Here is an 8,541-nt window from a genome sequence, read left to right on the forward strand (position 1 = left end):
AACTGTAAGTTACACTCTCAATATTTATCATCGATCTCACTTATATCTACGGGCTATAATTTTTTAATAATGTGAGCCATTAGATACAAGTGGATCAATAATCAAGAATGAGTGAAAGACTTCTAACTCTTACTCTGGTGCAAGAATATCATGTCCCATATATATATATATATATATATATATATATATATATATACATATACATATGAGTGACATTTTTCATTCGTTTGTACAGTGATGACGATAAGGATGGATGGAGCGTGTTCTTTACCAGACTCCATGAGATGTAAACAATTGAAGAATATGGAAAGACGAACACAATCCCAAATGTCACATTAAATAAATAACTCAACAAGTACTTGTACCAAAAACTGAAGAGGTATACATATAAACAAGCTTATGTCCAAAATATATTCCAATTACCAGAAGTAACAACTTCAAAATCGCAACAGTCAGATTAATTAAATACAAGATAGGAGGACACTCACTAATTTTGAGAACAATCCAACGGTTGAGCAAAGAGATATTCCCCTTTGTATCTCATTGCCCGATACAGAGCAGGAATACCGACATCCTCTGTTTGTAATTGCACAAGTCCCTATTCAGAGCTCCAATCGACAACCTGACCGTTAGTACATGAAGTATAATGAGTGTAACCCTTGCTTAAAGTATTTCAGCACGATCCAACGGTGAACTTAAGAAAAAAAAACCTTCTCTCAAGATCGTTGGCTACAGTAGAATCGTACACACAAACCACCTTGGTTTGGAATTTTTGGTGATGTTACAGACCTCCAACCAGAAAAGCCACCGTTGGATATGAAGAATGATGAGTCGGGAATATGCCAACAAATCTCAGCTCGATCAGACGGTACATGAAGGAGATATTGTAGAATGATCAAAGACTGCTCCTTCCTTAATTATCCTGTGAAGTTTCTGAAATGGTTCCCTCTCTATTTTCTTTTATAGTGATTGATTTTTACACTCCCTTGTCTTCAAAATGATATTCACACACATTAAAAATGGCTGCTGAATATCTTGAACTGGGAACCCTAGCTTTTTTTATTGGGCTGAACTTGACTTTTAATTAAGTGGTTAAAGCCCAACTACAAAGACCAGTGCCCTTTTTGGTCGCATCAGAAGCATGCGTCACTTTTCATTCATTTGTACAGTGATGACGACGATGATGGCTAGAACATGTCTCTTTAAGACATTTTCCTCTGCTCCTCACAGCCAACTCATTTGTACACACACATTAAATTTCAACATAATCTTATTTTTCCTACGATTAGCTGACATAGGCACTACTATCACTACATGAACTCAATGTCTGCCACAAAGGATGCGACGACGCATTTAATGACTTTTTATCATACGCATATTGCATATTTTCTATATAGTATTCTCCTACCTATAATGGCAAATTCCTAAATTAAGCCCTTTTAAATTTGATTTATATGTTATTTTTGAATTTTGTGAGGGAATATACATCCCTCGCAATTTGCGAGGGAATACTAATCCCTTGCAGTTTGCGAGGGAAACAGCGAGGGAAATTGTGAAATTTCAGTTGCAATTTTCAGATCCTAGATCTTGCAAGGGAACTTCCGTCGCCAATTTTTTCACTCGCTGTTTCCGTCGCAGACTTATGATTCTTGCGAGGGATTAAATTTCCCTTGCAAATTGCGAGGGAATTGCGACCGAACTGCAAGGGATTCTCCGACGGAAATGTAGTAACGAAAATCATACCTATTTTCCCTCGCAATTGTTTTTCCCTTGCAAATTCCGTCGCGGCTTGCAAGGGAATTTTTCCCTCACAAATTTCCCTTGCTATTCGCGACTTTTCCAGTAGTGAAGGGACTTTCTGCTTCTAGTCATATTATGATTTCTTTGTCCTTAAATTATGAACTCGGTTGATGTCTTGCACCCTGAAAAATATAAAACATGCAAGCTTGCACGGAAATCTATTAATTGTTAGGGAATTTATTGAAAGATAATAAAAATTACAACGGGTTTTAGTAGGAACCCATATACACTATTAAGAAGTCATTCTTGCTTGTAGTTAAGATACATGCTAATAACCAAGATGACACGTAGGTGACTGAGGTCCAGATAAGATGAAAGTTGCATCGTGTAGATACTCTGTTATCTTCGTGTAGATACTCCGTTATCCACAAGAAAACAATCAATAATCATAAGTATTAAATTATCATTCTAATTTTCATATTATGTGTGGAGGTTCCCCGCAACTTCACTAAGTATGGCTTTTCATAATTAGAATTAAAATATTTGCTAATCATAAATAATAATCATCAATCAGTGAAGCATGGTTAGGATTATCAATGATAATGACTAATTAATTAGAAAGTGGAACTTATCGTTAAAATTCATGCGCATTCTCAAAACTCTCTTTGTAGCCATTTGGTTGTTGTCGGCATATAAGTGGGGTGACATCCTCACATGCCCACGTTTATTGAATGGGCATCTCCACGTTGGCCAACGGTTTCACCACATCATTTTCCAATAGAAGTCAGTTTGCTCATTGAACAATTCTGAAACAGTTCAAGCTTAATTGCAATAAAGTTAACTAAAAATTCATTTCACATTATAGATTAAGAAATTGTATAATATTTGTTTTAACTGTTAAGAATATCTTATCTTAATCTTTACGATTAAGCAGGGTCTTACCAACTACCAAGTTTTAAAGGCGTAAAAAACATTATTTATTATCATTTGTAAGAAAGAAGAAATATTTAAAATAGATAATGCAAATATGGAATTTTCACACCTGGTTACGAGTAAGTCGCCCATCAATCTTCGTTTGTAAATGATGGGTGTTCCGAGTACCCATCTATTCCTGGACCTATTTCTTGAAACCTTTTTCATCATGTGATTGCACTTTTCTCAAGCAACCACACCAACTTTTATGCCCAAATGCAATAAAACTCAAAGTCAACGACTCCAATATAATGTTGCAAGAGATAAACAGCCTAATGTTTTCGGGACCTTTGTTGAATTATAAATCATAGGAATATAAAGTTCTCACCAAAAATTAATAAATATAACACAAAGAAATTACATAAGTATTGAATGCGTGAGGAAAATTATAAAATTTGTCACTGTAATATGGTGTTTTTAATCTAATTTTAGAGTTTTAAACTAAACAAACAATTACTCATAATCCAGAAAGCTTGTATTGCCTTTTTATGTAAATAATATTTAAAATAAATTAACATTAATGAATTATCATACGTATCAATAGCTCTCAGTAGGTATATTTGTCAAATTGTTTTCATAAACATTTATCAATAATCAAGGTTTACTAGTGACACATAAAATATGAATCTTGACAAATTCAATAACATAGAAATCAAGTCGTACCCGGACATAGTAGCATGTACATGATAGAAACGAGCAACCATGTTGCCTGCTCTTTTATACCACAAACTAAAAACATAATACATTTTTTCTGACATGAATATGCAGTATATACACTCAAGGTAGGCTATTGTGAATCCAATGCATTTGTTAACCACATCGAGGCTTAACAAACTAATTAAGCCCGTAATAATATCTATTAATCAAGTTAGTCAGCATAAAGCACCCGGATAGTGTTGCAAGAGAAAGATACAGGACAAGGTCCATGCCACGTGAAAGAGTTTAATATTATGGTGGGTGTACGTTTAGCTTTTTATCTTGCACACATAAAATAGCAATTATCATGAAGTAACAAGATGTACTGCAACAAACGAATTAAGGTAATGAAGAATAAGAGAGTTCTTTCTGTAAGTTAATTTCATCAGTAAATCAATAATACATGTTCAACAATGATCATTCAAGAACATGATACAAGATCTTTAGAATTCATGATTTTCACATAACGGTGTACCTTTCTTCATTAGTGCGGAAGAACTTTGATGGTGGAATGACTTTCTCAGAGTCTTGACCATTTTCTCTACTTGTATCTTCTTTGACAGTGATTGGATACAACTATGATGGGCAGACAATGAAGGAGAGTTTCTCTGAAGATACTGTTCTCAGAAAACTACCAAAACTCTTATAATAACTAAACCTGTCACCAGTTATTTATTCATAAATAATTTCTCAACTCCCTTAAACCGTCAATTACCGTTATGCCCCTTTTATTAATTAAATCAACTGACACATAATATTACACCTGAGACAAATAGTTTTACACTTTCCTGACCGTTGAGCAATATTTGTTATTGGTCTCTATTCTGAACACTGACTTCATCACTCAAGGTCTCATCAGAACATGAATTCTCAAAACTAGTAGACGTTAGTTCTGGACATTCTTAGAGTGGACTTCATTGTTCGAAACTTCTTTTGCTTGTTTCTTATTCAGGAACAAGTCAGGTCCAATATCGCAACGCATTGGTGATAGTCCCGCTTCAGTTCCGTCCTTGATTCCTCATTGTTTTCCCTCCTTCCATTTTCCAATGAAATTCACCTCAAAATAAAATAGGATTAGCATCACTTGTTACAAGTCAAAACCACCTTATGCACTTATTATTGTTTCGAGGGATATAGAAGTAGGCTTTTTGACCCTTATGCCCCTTAATTAATAATTAATTACCAAATTGCCTCTCATTCAAAACTATTTCGAAAATTTACCCTCCCCAACAAACATAACACCAATCTGCCCCTGTTTGACCGTTGACCACGAAGCCTACCCGGGTACACTATTACCTACCCGGGTAAATTTTGAAACTTTTTATCTACCCGAGTATGTAGGGGTGTACCCGGGTAGAGTTCTTGAATCTGGGAAAATGTTTGAATTATTTACCCGGGTACGGAACAGTGTACCCGGGTAAACATCGACGGTAGGGTTTTAAAATACCCCAGCAGCCCCATTTCGAAAACCCACAAAAGGGGTACCCGAGTAGAGCTGCTGGAGGAGTGTCATCTTGAGCGATTTCAGGCATAATCTTGCACTAATTCGTCTTGTTTGTGATCATCATTCGCGGACCTTGCAACCTCTCTGCCTTCTACCGATTGAAATCGATCAAATGTGCATTTTTTTTTCAGTTTTTTCAATTATGTTATGATTTCTGTTTTGATTCATTGTATTTTCGTTTATATCATTTGATTCTGTCCGAATTATTTTATCAATTTGTATGTCATACGCTTACCCTAACCCTAACCCTAACCCTGAATCTAACCCTAACCCTAACCCTAACCCTAACATGTATCTAATTTCTGATTTTGGTTATTTTTTCAGTTTAATAGTGTGACACAATGACCTCTCGACGCGTTTCAAAGCTGCCAGTGACCCATTTCGAGAGAAGAACCAAGAGTCGTCACGATGGGTCGTCATCCTCTCAGCCCCAGGCTGCTTCGAGTCAGGCTCCGGACTTGACGTTCGGATATTTGTTTGAGGATGACATTCCTTCACACGAGAAGTTCGTGAAGTTTTTCATGACCCGGAAGATCTGCGAACCGAAATCACTGGATTCGGCATTCTTCAACCTAGAGCGTTTTGACATTGTGCCGCTTCTTGAGCAGACACATTTACTTCACCTGGCGGAGATGCGGTGCCCATACTCGGAGGTTATGGTAAGAGCCTTCTACCAGAACCTTGGCTACTCACAAGGCGAGCTGACTTCCCGTGTCTGCGGGATTGATATCATCATGACTGCTCCTATCTGGACGGAGCTACTGGGGTTCGATTTTGATGGTGTCACAGGAGCAGCACTATATGATGGAGACAGCCATCATATATTTGGTGATTATAACCGGGAGACCATTGTTACAGAGACTAGGAGGGCAGACGCTGAGCCCGGTCATTTTGCTCATTATCCTGTTAGCAACTTGTCAGTTTCTGCTCGCATTCTTCATTATGTGGTGACACATATTATTTTCCAGCGCCCGCATAATCACTCAAAGGTGCTGGAAGGGGACTTTGTCATCCTGTGGGCCCTCCTTCACAGTCAGCAGGTGAACTGGAGGCATTACATATGCATACTGATGTGGAAGGAAGCCAAGTCAAAGAAGGCTGAATTGCCTTTTGCATTTCTGGTGCAGAAGATTCTGCATAGATTTGGAGTGCCTATGGCAACAGAGACCTTGAAGACCGCCAGAGGCTGGAATGCTATATTTGGTGAGAGGCTCCTGAAGCAGTGTGGGATCCTACCGAACAGAGCGGGTATCTGGACGTGGAAGAAGGCACCAGAACCACCTGAGATCCCATTCCACCACGATGCTGAGATGGAGGATGCACCTGCAGGTGATGTGTTGGTCTTTATGAGTTTATGCAATTTTGTGTTGTTTAATTTTTAATGTGGTATTGAAGTTTGTTTTTCATGGTTTATGATGTAGGCCTTGATGATGATGACGATGATGATGGCGTTGCTGAGGTTGATGTCAGACCGACACGTCCCACCCGCAGTCGGCGACCACCAGCTCCTCCTGAGGGTGGATGGACACTTGATCATGTCATGGCATCCTTCGTCCTGTCTCATCATACGACCTGCACCATTGCTCTTTCGGAATCGCATCCAACCATGAAGCAACTTCAGGATTGTTCTCGATAAATTCCTTGTACCTAATGTCGAAATTTATCTTTGAACATGTGTACCCTGCAAAAAACCATGACATATGCATTGGTTAGTGAATTTCATCAACGTTTTCTTCAAATGGTTGAAAATGTGAGTAATTATACCGTACATTACCTAATTTCATCAACGTTTTCTTCAATTCCACATTCCTAAAACGGGTATTGAAGTTGCTTCCGATGTGACGTAGACAAAATACATGATAAGCATATGGAGGCTGCCACCCTCTGTGGTCTTTCACCGCCCTTATGATGCTTCGATGACGATTGGATATTAGACAAATACCATGCCTATGTGTGACATGAAAACGTAAAAGGCTAAGAAACCAGGACCAATCATCCAACCTCTCACCTGGAGGAACAACAACAAAGTCAATAGGGATGAGCTCAGAAATTATTTACAGTATGAAGTGGCAAAGAAGGATCATGTCAAATTTAATAACTTACCACAAATAATAAATTGTCTAAAGCAAATATTCAAATTTAATAACTTACCACTACTGACTGGGTCGACATGAAGTGGTGACAAGGCTGGGGTACCGAGACTTACGGCGCTCATGTCAGCCTCAAAATTACCGTCCACGTCAGTGTCTGACGAATCACCTTCTGGAATAGCACTTTCAGGTTCTCCCTCATCTTCGTTGTCCACATAGTCCTCGTCTTCATCCTCTTCATCCTCATCCCATGCTACCTGAGGAGGTGCAGAAGATCGTACAACTGTATCTTCTTGACCGGTACAGTGTGCAGTAGTGGTTGTATGCACCGGTAAAGATGAAGATTGTCCAACATCAACTTCAACATATATCTCAATATATTTTAATACTTTCCATTCAACAAACGCATCTGTTACGAACTCCACATCTTCATCATCATTTATATTGTTTCCAATGTAGTATATTGTATCCATATCCACTACAGTCTCTAACCTGGCTATCATGCGGTGGATGGAATGTATGCCTTCTGACCCCATTTTTTGAAGAATTCTCTCCTTCAGTTCATTGCATGTAGTGCCCACTTTGATTTTCATCGTTTTTGTTTTTCCTTCAAATCGGACACCGTTCGGACCTTCAAAATGCCTCCCATTGTAGTAAACAACTATAGGAACCATGTTTGGACTTGAACTCATCTTTCACACAAAAATTAGATCTAGGTTTTGGGTTTGGAGGTTGGTTCGGATTTTTTAGCACAAAATGGGAGTGTGGAGATGTAATCTCAATGTCCCACCAAGATTCAGCTTTCTGAAATGATGAGATGAAATATGTGTGATGTTTCGGATTAGAGAGGGTAAGAGAGAAAGATTTGGGGTTTCAAAAACCCTATACCTCGCAACAATGGCCGAAACCCATACATATTGGGGTTTCTGGACGCGATTTACCCGGGTACACTGCTCCGTACCCGGGTAAATAATTCAAACATTTTCCCAGATTCAAGAACTCTACCCGGGTACACCCCTACATACTCGGGTAGATAAAAAGTTTCAAAATTTACCCGGGTAGGTAATGGTGTACCCGGGTAGGCTTCGTGGTCAACGGTCAAACAGGGGCAGATTGGTGTTATGTTTGTTGGGGAGGGTAAATTTTCAAAATAATTTTGAATGAGGGACAATTTGGTAATTAATTATTAATTAAGGGGCATAAGGGTCAAAAAGCCTATAGAAGTATGATATTTTCATTATGCAGAGCTTGCCCGCCCCATCAGATCTAGTAAGGACAAGTATTTCTATAGCGATGCATCATGCATCATGGGTAAAGGGTTGCAACAAAGAGTTTATATATGTTGTATCATAAACGGAACAATTATATATGAAATAAGATTTTATTTACTTGTAATTCATTTGTAGGTGACCAAATCAACAGTGAACGACCAAAACAAATATATTAGCTTTAGAAATTCATCAATTGCGGTAATCCAGGAGATATTCTAGAAATTGAAGTTATAAAAATTAATTTCATGTAAGAAGAATTCCTTGGGTG

The sequence above is a fragment of the Gastrolobium bilobum genome, unplaced genomic scaffold (genome assembly GCF_033153095.1).
Source record: "Gastrolobium bilobum isolate Gb01-03AN ecotype WA unplaced genomic scaffold, APGP_CSIRO_Gbil_v1 utg2059, whole genome shotgun sequence".
Lineage (NCBI taxonomy): Eukaryota > Viridiplantae > Streptophyta > Magnoliopsida > Fabales > Fabaceae > Gastrolobium > Gastrolobium bilobum.